Source organism: Puma concolor, chromosome D3 (assembly GCF_028749965.1).
Source record: "Puma concolor isolate L17-30 chromosome D3, mPumCon1.1.hap2, whole genome shotgun sequence".
Lineage (NCBI taxonomy): Eukaryota > Metazoa > Chordata > Mammalia > Carnivora > Felidae > Puma > Puma concolor.
The window spans coordinates 91,376,845-91,391,464 of NC_141678.1; positions in this window are offsets into that span (position 1 = coordinate 91,376,845).

Sequence of the window (14,620 nt, forward strand, 5' to 3'; positions counted from 1 at the left end):
GTGAAGGCGTGGACGGATTTGAATTACGTTCTAGTTGTAAAGCCCCGAGGTCCCGCTCGTGGGTTAGATAGCAGAGCTTACCCTATAAGAAGCGTCCAGGATGGAGAACAAGATATGTGGTTTTTTAAGGGCCTATCGCAAGAGGTAAGCCTCGGTGATCCAGAGACGACAGCTGAGCATATATTTCCCAGCGGAGAACACGTTCTTTCTCAGGCGGTGGCATGCCTGTGATTTCGGCCGCAAGAGAGGAGCAACGCTTAGTCCCCAGGGTCACGATCCACGGCTGAGCTCTGTTGCCAGAGCAAGGGGGCTGCCCGTCCCACGTACGACCCTGGCTATGCCCGCAGGTGCAAGCCGGTGGGACGCTGGAGCCAGGCTGGCCACAAAGTCATCATGAGCTCGATTCCAAATGCGTCCTTGGACGGGTTCCATTTCTCAAGACAAGGAAAGGGGGCCACGGCACCTTGTGGACCGGGGCCAGTCAGGGCCTGGGCTCTGAGCACCCGGCCTCCGCTGACTCTTCTCTCCTCGCGTGCTTGGGGCAGAGGAGCCCCTGGGAGCCATTGCTTGCCGAGGACCCTCCTGCCCTGGTTAGAAATGAGTGTTTGCACGCACAGTGGAGCCGTGGCACGGCCGCAAGTGCTTTTTGCCTTCTCAGAATGACCCCGCGATTGATGTGGGCGCAGGTCTGGCTTGGGCACCCCAGGGCACGGACAGTTCACCCAGGGTCCGGGGCCACCACGAGGCTGTGCCAGCACCTCTGGGATGACCCTGGGGACCCACCCAGGAGGGTGACAGCGGCGTGCTGTCCTCCCTCAGAACGCAGACGGCCGCTTGGCTTTGCACTCCGTCCTCTCTTCCAGGACCGCAGTGACCTGGGGACCCAGCGAGCGCGATGAGGGACATTGGTTCTGAGATGCACTGAGCCATGAAGCTAACCCCGGATTCTCCTTGGAAACGTGGCAACGACCTCCTTCTCCCTGGATGTCACTTAAAAAGAGTGACCGTTCATGCCAAAATTTAGCAGTGGGGAATGAACTGAGATTTGTCTATTTTTTCTAGAAAAGCAAGAGACGTGTTTCGTAGCACAACACGCCCTGTGTCAGCAATCACGCTTCGATATTCCATCAGGCAATTAGGGGAACTTCTGAAAATGTTGTGTTTTGGTGGTCGGGGGAGGGATTGAGTACCTAATTCAGGGCTATGGGGACACCCCCAGCTGCCCGATCGCAGAGAGCTGTGTCTTTGTGCAGCCACGGAAAGGGAGGTTGACTCACCTCCCCAGAACTACCACCTGAGTGGTTCACAAAGACTGGAGAGGGTGCCTGGGCTAGTCAGGTCTGCACAAAAGCCCTGATCACAAAAACCTCCTGGAAATGGAACACACTTTATTCTGGCCGAAACATCTAATACTTTCGCTATACCTCCTGGGAATATATGTTTTACAAGAGAGATGAATATTACCTCACAATCTGCCACAATACCTAATATCTATCACATTTCAAAATGAATACAATTACCACATACAGCTCAGCATTGGCAATTTTCCTCTCTCTCTGGAAATGTTTTTTAATTGAAGGCATTTTAAGGTTGGAGAGGAAATGCACCATTTATTTCCGTTAGATACTTAAAGTGTATGTGGTTACCTGGGAATAAAATAGCTCCACCTTGAAAGGAAGAAAAAAAATCCCGTCGGCTTACGTGGCACCTGTATTTTGTGGAACAAGGAATGAGAGTGGGGGCTGTGAGAGTTTGCAGCATGAACGAATGATAGCAGTCTCTGTAAGAACCTGCAAAATCAAATTCTCAAGAGACGGGGATTTCTTTCACAGTTTCGAGAACAAAAGCATTTCACGGAAGAATATTCACATAGATGCGCTTTTCTGTTCGTATTGTTCTAGCCACGCAGGATTAGAAAATCTGAAAAGAAATAATAGTACATTAAATTTCAGTCTTAGCCATGAACTTCCTACACAAGAGTTTACCTTTCTGACAAAAACTTAACTCGTGTTTCTTTGGGAAGATTGAGCTGTTAGTATAGAATCACCTCATCTAGGGAGAGGGAATTCAGTTCTTGTCTTGATTCCAGCATGAGCTGTGTTTTCTTCCAACCCAGTTGAAACTGCGTTTTTCTTTGAAAATGGCAAATGACTCAAATTGTGAAACTGTGGAAACGAGTGAGGGCTCCATTTTTTGGTTTCCTACAGGAAAATAATATTCAGGATACACAGAGCCCTGCCCCTAAGTTAGACGCCCCCCATTGAAGTTTCAGGTGACAAATGAACTCACGATTTCACCTGCTACCGCGGTTTCGGCAGTCACTCTTGAGACGTCCTGCAAAGCCTTTGCTCTCCCATCGTTGATAAACAATCCTAGCACATTATGCCCGGGCCAACAGAAGCTGTTTTGATTCATAACAAGCACTTGTTGGCCCCGGGGTGTTGAAAAGGAAGAGGAGAGAGAGCTGTGTGCCACCGAAGAGTGGTATGCTTGGAAGTCTGTGATGCCAGAGAACTGCCTTCTGGAGCAGCGAGCTGAGTGGACCACGTACGGACCCTGGGAAGACGAAGAGAAGGGCTCGCGGGAACTCACAACTCTCCTTTCACAGCTCCTCTTTTCTCTTTGGATCGCCTCTTCCATTAACCCTTAACAACAAAAGTACCTTCAGAGGAAGAATTTGAGGATTAATGGGCAAAGGGGATCTTCAAAGCCCAGGAACACCTCTGTGTGAGGCTGGGGATTGGTATCTCCCGGCAAGCGGGACCGTGCGGAAGTTCTGGTCTACCAAATCGGCCCGCCGGCTTTTACCAGCAGCGCTGGCATGCTTCCTTAGGTTCCCGACCTTAAATTTCTTCAGCTGTAAAAGAGAAGTTATAAAATCTACTTTTCAAAGATATTTGGGGATTAAATAAAATGATATGACCAGGATTATTTTTGGAACTTCTGTAAAATAACCCAAAAGTGCAGCTGGAAGGAAAGTCGTAGATGTGCCCATCAGTTGAAGCACTCCATACATCAGAAATTAACATCACAATGGAAACATGTTTTTTTTTGTAAACAGATAAAAATACTGAATTTGAGATATGTAAATGAGGGTCTCAGCTATGAGAAAGGACGGATTCTAAAAGAAGAGAAAACGGGTGTTTATCCAACAAGCAGCACTGAGAAATTAGCAATTCAGGGGAAACGAAAAATGTTGCGTCTTCTCTTCCCTATAGACCATGCTCCAAAAAATTCCTGAAAAATCCAGGATGAAAGTAAAAAAGAAGACCGTAAAAATATAAGAAAAAATATGTTAGCTGTTTAACCGGTTCCAGGCTAGGGAAGGGCTTTCTGCCACACGATTCAGGGACACACACACAAAGTGGCTGATCAGTGTGACCCTGTGAAGGTTATTTTGTATGTCAAAAATCATAGCCCAGGGGCGCCTGGGTGGCGCAGTCGGTTAAGCGTCCGACTTCAGCCAGGTCACGATCTTGCGGTCCGTGAGTTCGAGCCCCGCGTCAGGCTCTGGGCGGATGGCTCAGAGCCTGGAGCCTGTTTCTGATTCTGTGTCTCCCTCTCTCTCTGCCCCTCCCCTGTTCATGCTCTGTCTCTCTCTGTCCCCAAAAAAATAAATAAACGTTAAAAAAAAAAAAATCATAGCCCAAACCAGACGCACGCGTCGCATAAAGAAAAGATGGGCAACACTCACGAAGCTAAAGAGTTAATATCCTTCATATACAGACGGCGATCCATAGGGGAAACACAACCATTTCTTTTTTTCTTTTTACTGAACATAAACATTTCCTAAGAAAGGAAATGGGAATTTATCAGGAAGTAAAAAACTCGCCCTTTGGGAGAATTAAAACACCATGTCGTTTAAAGTCATCGTATTGGTCAAGATAAAACTCTGCACGTCCTCAGTGCCAGTGGGGGTGTGGGCACAGGCCCTCTCCTGCTTTCCTGGGGAGGCAGCCTTCTGGACACGAGTTGCTGCAACACGGCTGGACTCGTGTTGGCGGGACGTGGTCAGGATCCGGAAGCGGCTCTTACCTCTGGAGCCAGCAATCCCACCCCTCAGGTGTCCCCATGTCCCTTACGGCTCGGCCGCCCCAGCAGAAGTAACCCTCTCCTGTACCTGCCGACACACAACATACATACATGTTGGGCTCCAGCCCCGTGCAAAGCACCTTCCGCAGCAATTATTCCTTCCAGACCCCAGAAAACCTGCACGAAACCGGGGAAGAGCCACAGTTACAGTTACCATGGAGACCAGAAAGCCTTCGCTTTCTCCCGCGCTCAAGAGGCGTCTGGAAGGCTGCGCACCACTGCGGGCCTCCCCCGCGGACACGGCGTCCCTGCAAGAAGGCTGCTGTCTGGCCAAGCACACCGTCTCCCACGAGCTTGCAGCTCTGACCCCGAGGGGCACCTGTCCCAGGATGCCCTCCCCAAAGCAGCTTTCTCTTTTGACGCCTGTTGGGAGTCAGGGTCAAGTTCGTGGGGCCAGGCAGAGGGCCTGCCCTTCCCAGGGCCATCTACCCTGTTCCCACAAATGTGACGAGAAAAGTACTCCTCCCTCTCCCTCAACCCTGACATCGTCCAACAACACCACCCCAAGGGGCCTCGTCCACCTGCGTCTGAATTCTGGTCCAGGCTCGGGCTGTGCCCTCTGCCCGGCAGGGCCCCGATGGCTGGTTACAACGTCAGAAATGCCAGAGAAGCTAGACAGCTAACAACCCAGGGATGATTACACCCGTCATGCTACCACACATCCGCTTAAACTTGTTCGTGTTCTCCTCTCTCGGTCCCTCTGCCCCTTCTGGTTCCCCGCTCTAGCTCCGGGATAGGTGGGTAGCTCTGGAGCCCAAGCAATGTTGACTATTTGTTGACCGAATCAACGAACATCCCACGAGACAGAATATTGCAAGACATTAAGAGGACGCTTTAAAAAAACGTTTAAACATGGTAGACGACATTCAGACTGAAAGGCCATTTTATGTTTAATTTTTTTAAGTGTATTTATTATTTATTTTGAGAGAGAGAGAGAGAAAGAGTGAGAGCACGAGTGGGGGAGGGGCAGAGAGAGAGGGAGAGAGAGAAAGAGAGGGAGGGAGAGAGAGAAAGAGAGGGAGAGAGAGAAAGAGAGGGAGGGAGAGAGAGAAAGAGAGGGAGGGAGAGAGTGAGAGAATCCCAAGCAGGCTGCACCTCCAGCCTGACACGGCGCTCGATCCCACCACCCTGGGACCCCACGACCTGAGCCGAAATCAAGAGTCGGATGCTTATCTGATGGAGCCGTCCAGGCGCCCCTCTTATCTGAGTACTCTTGAGGTTTTCCGTGACGTTATCTGCCCCCCCGTGGGCACGGCATTGCCGTTCCATTCGTATCACAAACTGTTCTGTTTTAATTTCGCGTAGAATACCGCACACGTGCTCCGTCCTTGTGACGCGTTCATTTTTTCTGTTCCGGTCAGTGATTTTTTTCTTCCATCCTTTGTCACGAGTCCCGCTTCCCTGACCTCTGGAACGCGAGACGGGCCCCTTCACTGTGCCGCTGATTGCATTCTGATTTCATATTTCTTAGTTTTGTGAGCCAGGACTTTCGCATCTTCCAAATAGCTCTGCCAATTCTTCTAGCTTCTGAGAAATGAGTTTCAGCTTTGCCGTTGTGTACACAGAGACGGGCCCCTGCCACCCTGGGTGTCTCAGCCTCCCTCTGGTGCAAGAGCCCAGCCAGTGCTGCTGGCCACCTTCCTTCTTCTCCCCGACCCCTCATCGCCGTCGGCTGCCCCTCTCCACCTGCAGCCTGGATGCGCGGAAGAAAATGTTTGGGAGCGGGAAGCCCAGGGGCCGGTCCACAGCCGGCTGCATAAGCTTGGCCACAGCGAGCGGGGCACGAGCCACCCCGGGCTGCAAACCTTTCTTCCAGTAAGCAGGGTGGGGGGCTGATGTGGACACACATTGTCACACGGTCTCCGTCTCCAGCTCCCCCTTATTCCCAGCTACCTGTGTGCCCCTCCTGCGTCCTTTGTCCACGTACTGATGCCCTCAGTCTCTCTGCAAACACCTGCTGAGCCCAGGATTACTGAAGCCACAGAGAGAGTGGAGAAGGCCGCCATACACGCGAGCAGGCAGAGCCCAGCATGACAAACGTTTTAATCAAGCTGTCCTGTTCCGTGGGGGCACAGAATGGAAGAACTCGTTCTGTGGAGGGTTCGGGAGGTGGCTTTATAAAGCAGGTAATGACCGAGCCGGACGGGCCCTTAGAGTGTTGGGTAAGGGTTCGTCATGCAGAGAGAAGTGCGTTCTGGTTGAGGATAATGCACGTATGAGTCACAGGGAAGTAGGCAGAGCGTCCAGGGACCTACGACGAGGTAAGGTGGGAACTCAGGAGCCCACCCACCCCCTGGAGGCAAGGACTCCTTGCTGGAGCAGAAGCCCCATGAGGCAGGGTCCCGGGTCGCTATTTCAGTGACAATGTGTCTCAGTGCCTTGCACAGACAGCACGTTGTTCTGTGGGTCTCTGGTCCCTAAGGGCCCAGATACGCGGGACCCTTTGGTTGCCCAGGGGTCCCGGGCTCTCCCCGCTCTGGATTTGTTCACTCTGCTCCCTTGACCTGGAATGCCCGCCCGTTCTCTCAAATTCCCAGTCATCCCTCAAAATGCAACCAGACATCAGCCACGCTGCCTCCCGAGCTGGACAGGTAGGTGATCCCTCGTCTCTGTCCACTGTCCCCGTGGGGCCGCTGTGGGGCTGCCTGTTGACTGGTGAGTGTTGGGAACCTCTCCTCGGGACTGGCACCTGCGTGCAGGGAGAGGGGCTGCAGACACTGGCCATGGGAGAGGGAGGGTCTTCCTCGGGCCTCCCTCAGGTGCCCTCCCGCGGCGCCCTTCCCCTGAGGCCAACCTTCCATTCCTGTGGGCCCATCCTCCTCCTCCTCCCTGCGGACCTTCTGCAAAGCACCACAGGCCTGGGCCACCGGAACCACAGAAACGTATTTCTCCGCTTCTGGTTCTGGAAGCCGGGAGTCCACGGTGAAGGTCGTTCCTCCCGAGGCCTCTCTCCCTGGCACACAGCTGGCCGTCCTCACGCGGCCAGCCCTCCGCGTGGGCCTGAGTCCCACGCTCCTCCACGAACAAGGACACCCCAGCGTCCTCATTTTAATCTAATTATCTCTCAAGACCCCGTCTCCACATACACTTCCCTTCTGAGGTCCAGAGAGTTAGAGCCGCAACATATGTGTTTCGAGGGATGCAACTCAGCCCCAACACCTGCCAGTAGATGTTACCGCTTTTGCGTTTTCAGCTATGCCCAGTCTTTGCTTTGCTCTTTTGAGGCCTTCAGAGACAATAATTTCTTCCAGAGTCAAGCTTCCTTGAACCTTGCCCTGCTATTTTCCGACCACGTCCTCGTCCATAGAGCCACGCTGCTTTTGTTTGATTCTGAGTTTTGAGCCCACGGCTTCTGTTTCCTCCCATGTCTCTGATCCCTGTCTCGCTGCTTCCTTGCCTTTTACGGCCCCAGGTGACTTTCTTTCATTTATTTATCTTGGCAGGTGTTACCAGCTTATTTCTTTTATTTTCCCTTTGCCTCTGGTGCTTAACACCAGACCATCTGTGCCCGTCTCACTTTTTTTTTTTTTTTTTTAAATCCACCCAACTTTTCCCAGCCCCTACTATGTGTCGGGCACTGTGCTGGCAGGGCCCCCGCGGCCGGAGACGGAGACCTCAGTGTCGGGCTCAGAGCACCACCGAGGGGCTTAGACCCATCGCTGGGCACAAGGGAGGCTCGGCTCTGTGGCGAACGCTGCCGTGTTCTCAGCACCTTCTCCTCGCACCCCTGCATCGGCCTCACCCCGATGCCTAGGAAACACGCACCTCGTGCCTCGGCTCTGCAAGGGGCCACACTCGGGCTTCGGCATTTGTAGCCGAACTGCAGGGATTGTGGTGCACAGGAGATGTTAAATACGGCTTTACCGCCACAGCGAGGGAGAAGACGATTGATGTGGCCATGGCCACTGGGGTGGCCATGTCCGGAGTAGAGGCAAAGAAGATCGACATGGAGACGTGACCTTGAGGGATGAGTAACAGCTCAGCAGGGAGGCAAGGGATGGGAGGAAACTCTAGAAAGGGAGGGTTAGCAAATTAGCAAACACATACGCCTATGACAAGGCACAAGCTTCTGGACCAGCAAAGGGTCTAGAACAGGAGAGTGGCTGGGGAGGGGGTGGCTGCCTGGAGGCTGGGCAGGTGGACTGAGCAGGGCTGGGCGAGTGCCACGCTGTGCTCTGGGCAGCTGACGGTCTCCCAGGTGAGGAGTCTCTAGGACAGGCTGCGGGGGACCTCTTGGGGGCACGTATCCTCGTTCCTATCCTCAGACCCGCCTCCTCTGCCCCACCCACACAATAGAAATGCCTAAGGAGCTTTCTAGAGAGTGGAACAACCAGGCTCCGTCTCCAAGAGTTCTGAATCCGTAGGTCTACAGTGGGTCCAGGTGTCTGTCCACGAATGTCCTTTACGGATGATGGCGATAAAGCACAGTTACTGACCCCTGCAAATGCCATAAACTCCCGCCAGCTGACCATCTACCTCTTTGGTCCCTAGTTGACCTTCAAAAGGATCTGCGGATTGCCCTCCGTCCTCCCAAAAGCTGACCCCATTTTCTCTCTCCCTCCCATCTTTTCCGGTGGCAGCAAAGAGGAAATGAGGACATAGGTGGAAAGCACATGGACACTTGAATCAGATAAAATCAGGTGCAAATCCCTCCTCTCCCTGCAAAGGGAGGAAGCTTTTTTCCACCTTCCTGGTCCTCTGGTGTAATAAGATCTTAGAACGTAACTGCTTCTCCCCAGCCTTCTCCCTCTGCCCAAATGTTCCTGTGTCCTTTCTACCTCCTTATTCACGCCGAAACCGGCTCGTCAGCCCTCCTCCCCTGGCCCCCGGGGAGGGAAGTTTGTCTGCCTTTGCCACTCACCTTCCACCGGTCGGCGGCTGTCACTGCAGGCCGTGCCGCCACCCTCCCGGGCTTAACGCTGAGCTCTGCGCGGCACGTCCTCAGACCGTGCCCTGCTCCCCTCCACCGGGAACCCCCTGACCTCAGCCTCCCCACGTGCTGCCCGCGGGAAGTTTACAACTCCGCCACGCCCAGGAGATGCACTTGATCGTTACCTGTCAAGGGAGGGAGGCTCGGTAGCCATTATTTCCCATTGTAACAACGGAGAGATCGACTCCGGGTGTGATTGGATTTATCGAAGGCCACACAGTAAGATTTTCCCCCTTCTTTCCTAGTCTGGGCACCCAGAGAAAATTTAGTATTTCTCTGCCCTATTTATGAATGGTTTTCTAGAGGATATTAGCCACAGGCACTGTTGTCAAAACGGAAATCATTGGGGGCTCAGAGGGAGGGTATTCATTTTCCTTTCTTTAATAGACAACTCACATGGCGAGCGGTGCTCGCGAGAAGGCCCGCAGCCTTTGTCCGGGCGAGAGGTCTGTCGAGTCCCCGCTAAGTTGGGAAACTCCTCTGGCCCTTCAGCCAGATACCTTGCTTCTCGGTGGGTCTCGAAGAAGAGAGACTGGCTCTCTGATGTGCCGTTAGCCCATCCGCCTGACCCAGGCTCATTAGGCGAGACAATGACTCCTGGCGGGGGTAGGATTATCCTGTTGGAGGTGATGCATCTGGAGCCACACATTTCAGCACATCTGGAGAGTGGGGAAAAAAATAACCCAGAAGCAAGGCATTGGTAAATGTCAGCTGTTTATTGACTTTCCTGTTTGGAAGCAAAATACGAAGCCAAACAAGCCGAGTTCGACTCGGGAAGCCGCTGCTGGTGGCCACGCAGCTGTGGGCAAGCGGCCCCGGCCTGGCCCCGGCGTCACCTGGGTGGCTGCGCGTTTCCTGCCGCCCCTTCCCGGGCGGGCAGTTGCCGCAGGATCCCGTGATAATGAACTCCCTGCTATTGCTACACTAAACACCAACAGTACGGGTTATTTTAATGGACATATTGCTTTAAACTGAGCGCCCGCCATCTGTTCCGTCCCTCATTTGGAATGCAAAAAGAACATATTTCACAATTACATCTGTAAGTAATGATATAAGTAATTTAAATGCATGTATATGTTCACACAATGCAGTAGACAGCTGGGATATTTTCCCCCCACTCTTATGTTTCAGGCACAAATCAAGGGAAAATATTCACCGTTCCTTATATAGTGCATTTTCCCATTTGTGCGAGGGAAACAAGGTTTTCTGCCCTCACCGTGCCTAGGAGTTCAAGGCAGGCTTCATAAACCAGATCACAGAGTCGTTTTTACGATGCTCGCCTTGTCTCCGTCCAAATCCCCCCCCCCCCCCCCCCCCCCCCCCCCCCCCGGCTTGAGTGACAGCTTGGCAGATGCGGGGCATTAGATCAATCAGTTTCAATAGATGTTCATGAGGGGCCAGGTCGGCTGTGTGGGCGAGCCTTTCTTTCACTCCCTCCCCTGGAGACAAGTCCGGGAGAAGTACCTCCACAAAAGGAAGAATCTGAGGGCGGCCAGCGTGCCCACCGGATGGGACGTCCGGGACGGGGGCGCCCAGGGACCCTGCCAAGAACGGCCAGGTTGCTTGGCTCCATCGAGGGAACGGGCACTCGCTGGGGCGGGGGCGGGGGCGGGGGGTGGGTGCCGAAGAGAAGGATGTCAGAAGCCGGCGGCGAGGAGACATGGCACCAAAGCCCTAGAGGAGGATGCCCCGTGGCTCTCGAAGGCCACGGGCGCATCGTTGGGTCCCAGCTCGGAGGCGGGGTCCAGGGAACGATGCCCCGAATGTGGAGCACTTCAGTGTAACTAACGCTCACATAGGATTCCAGGGTGACTTGGACGGGGAATCTGCCAGATGGCAACTCTGATATCTACTTTTCTCTTCTGGAAACTCGGTCTTTGAATACCAACGTGTTACAGATAATGCAAACCGCGCTTGCTGTTTTGAAGGAGAGGTTTTTTTTGTTTGTTTTTACCCGTCACCAACACAAACAGAAAATATTTGCTTTTGTGATGTCCCGCGACCCGGTAAGAAGATAGAATTGTTTAAAGGCTTTTGCATTGTCCACATTCGAAGCAAGGAATGGAGGGGCTTATAAATCCCCCAGCGTTGACATCATTGCCTTTTTATATCTATATACTCCATATTTATTGTGCCTGCTTTTTTTGGCATCTGTGACATAGCTGACAGAAGTGGATTTGCATGGGGACTTATGTTACCGTTTGCAAGGACTCCCTATAGAGAAGCGTCCTGAGCTTCCTGTAGTTTTGATTTTTTAACTGCTTGTAGCGATGCATTTATTATTATTTTTTTTCCCCGTCACGCAAAGGTGCTAGCTTGAACTGATGGAAGGTTTATTTTTGGAACATTATTAGCAGCTTAAAAATTTGGAAATGTTGCACAAAGGGATAAAATTGGATTAAGAGTTAAGCAGAATACATTTTTATTGACTGTTTCTCACAAGGACCCACGGGAGAGGTCAACCTTATTTGCCTTGATTTAACAGATGTTATTGGGGGCATATATTTAGATTAAAAAAAAACATTTACAGTCTTGACTATTAAAGGGTTACCTGTTTTTCTCTGTTATTGATTTGGTTAGAAGAACTTTCAACTCGGAGTTCATGGTTAATTTAGTATTTATTCTGAATTGGATCAAAATTGCCAATGAATTGCCTCTTCAAAGACATTGAATTTACCATCTAATTAGACAGTCCCCCCCAGATGAAATCTTAACCAGAGTTCTAGACAGTGACAATGCAAACGTTGCTTGGCCGTTCTAAATTGAGCCGTAACTCAGTCTCCAGTCAGATGGCTGTGAGTTTCCAGGTGAAGGTTGCCTGTAGATGGTTGTAGACAAATTCAGTAACACAAGTGTGCCACATTTTCAGTCTTCAGTGGGGATCTAGCTGATACCGTATCTTGCACACATCCTGTTGGATGTTCAATCTGCTGGTGTGGCCACTAAACATCTAGCTTTTTGCACTAGACTCTGTAGGTTGGCCGACCTCTTCTGCCTCTGTTTCCTCAGCTGCAGAATGGGAACCTGGGGGAACACCGGCGTCCTGCGTGTAAATTACTTGGGAAAGTCCGCACGGGACAAGGGTCCGCTGCCTCGGTATTGGCCATCGTTGACACAGGAGATTGGGAGTGTTTGTGGTAAGGAAACCTCCTGCTTCATCACTGCTTCAACACTGACGTTTTAAGGAATTCTCATCAAATCCAGAAGTTTACCCTTCGGCTCAGACACGAAAGAAAAATGGTCGTGCCTTTGGTTTATCTGACCTGCCATCGGTACCGGGCGCGGCAGGCGCTTCCTGCTGGAGGACATGGGAATTTCCAGCTGGTTGAATGAGCTGTTGAAAAGCAAGGCCCACACGCCCCAGACCCAGGGGAGGAAATCACGGGTTTGCAGAGAATGGTTATAGGGGCTGAGAGGCCTGGACACCAAGACCAACGTGTTGCAACAGTCACTCAACGTTTACCAGTCTTTTTAAAAAAGGCAGAAGCAATGCAATCAAATTAAGGAAGTAAATGAAGCAAAGGGTGTTAGTGGACGTGGAGGAAAGACACACAACACATTTCCTCCCTATATTTTAGGCAAAAAAAAAAAAAAAAAATGTTTTTTAAGAGTCCGTGTAACATGTCAGGATGTCAGCGCTCAGATCAGGCCCAGGAAAATCTCACAATGAACACCTAGAAGGTTTTGCAGTGTGGGAGAACATTCTTTTGGGTAAAACAGAGATCACATATCAAATGAGGTCTGTCTGATGGCATGGTTCAGACTTCAAAACTGGTAGTGATGGGCTTTTAACAAAGGGAAACAACTAAGCAGGAGTATTTGTTAATTTGACAATGACTAAATTACCAGTTTGTGAGGAAGATAGGCCATCAACACGGGCACAACTCTTTCCTAGGGAATATTTGCCTTGTAGTTTAATATTTGATTTATAAATTGCACTCTACCTGGAGAATTTCACATTCTGGGTATAAGTACATTCTCTCTCTCGTATTGTTGGATTGACATGGGATTTTGTTTTTTTTTTTTAATTCTAAAACATAAAGGGAAGGTGAAAGAAATTTCTAAGCTGTGGGAAGAGCCAAATCCTAGAAATCCTTGTGACCTCCCCTGAAAACACATAGGATTTGTTGCTGGCTTGAGGCCATGACGATCACGAGCAGATACGAGTTTATCCAGACATTCTAGCTGTCTGGCCTTTTAATCCAGTGACAACAGAGGGCTTGGAGCAGGTGACGTGTAAGTCCCTGTAGGTGGCAGAGCAGCTGTAGCTCCTCACCAAGTGTGTCAGAGCTTGTGTTGAAGTCAGGGAAAATGATGGATGGCTGTATGAAGGAGAACCTGCACCAGAAAGGTGGCCCCACAAGGTCAAGGACCAGTGGACTTGGACGCCCAGGGAGGGTTGAGGAGAAAACAAGCCAGTAACAGACTTGGTAAATACGGGCATGAAAAGCACACTAACAAACAGATGAAACCCTCACCCAAACCCAATAACCCAAAGCTTCCAGGGAGACAGGGTGCCATGAAGGCAGTAGTGAGCCAGATGCAAGTTTACTGCTAGAATTGAGATTCTCACCCAGGGACCCGAGTTGAGTGCAATTGTCTGAGTTTACTAATTAAGCAGCCATTAAGAACACCTACATTAAATAGTGGATTCCATACGGAAATCTGGAGCTGCCTGCCACGGGGCCAGCTTCTTATCTCCCACGGACACATCCATTGGTTTTCGTATGGCAAATGGGAGAAATCCATGGGGCAGGATGCCACACACAGTTACGGCGTACATCACCCTGCACGTTTGTGTGGGTTTAAATATGTGTCGTTAGGAATGCGGAGGGCCATTTGAATGTTGAGCTTAAGGAATTTGGTTAAAGAGCCATAGAGAGATTTTGGTCCATCGTCTCCATGTGGACAGATCTTCAGATCAGATGTAATGATAATTTCACATACATAAAGGGATCAGAGAATGGAATTGACTTGATGGCATTCTTCTTTGGATGGGGATGCCCACTGATATCTTAATGAGGAATGATCTTAATGATGCCTAAATATCTCATACGTTCACAATTTTTAGTTTTTAACAATCTCTGATTGTCTATACTCCTCTAGATATATCACACTCCATCATTTTAATATTGGTTAAAAAATGATACCAGTGAAGTTTAAAGAATGTTTTTTTTCTTCTTCTAGTCCGTGGATCAGTGCCATTTGGAGTAGAAAATGGTGAAAATGAATTCAAATGTTTACGCTTAACTATGTGGTATAAAAGAGATAGTTTCAGGTAATTTTGCCTTTGTTTCAGGCTTTAGTCAATAAACAGATTATAAAATTCATTCATGATGCAAAGATTCAGGTATTGGGTGCTGGCCAGTTGTAAAAGACCACTGACTGAAGCCAGTGTCAATGTGTGTTTGGGGGTGGGGATGGGAAGAGATTGAGAGACAATGCATTTTTTTAAAAAGTCAACGAAAACTGTTCTGAGATTGAATATTCCTGAGTAGTAATGAGAGATCTAAACACAGGATGTTACCACCGAACCCAAATATGACAAAATGATACTAGCAGGGAATAGAAAAGAAACAGATTGTTCCTGCCAAGCTG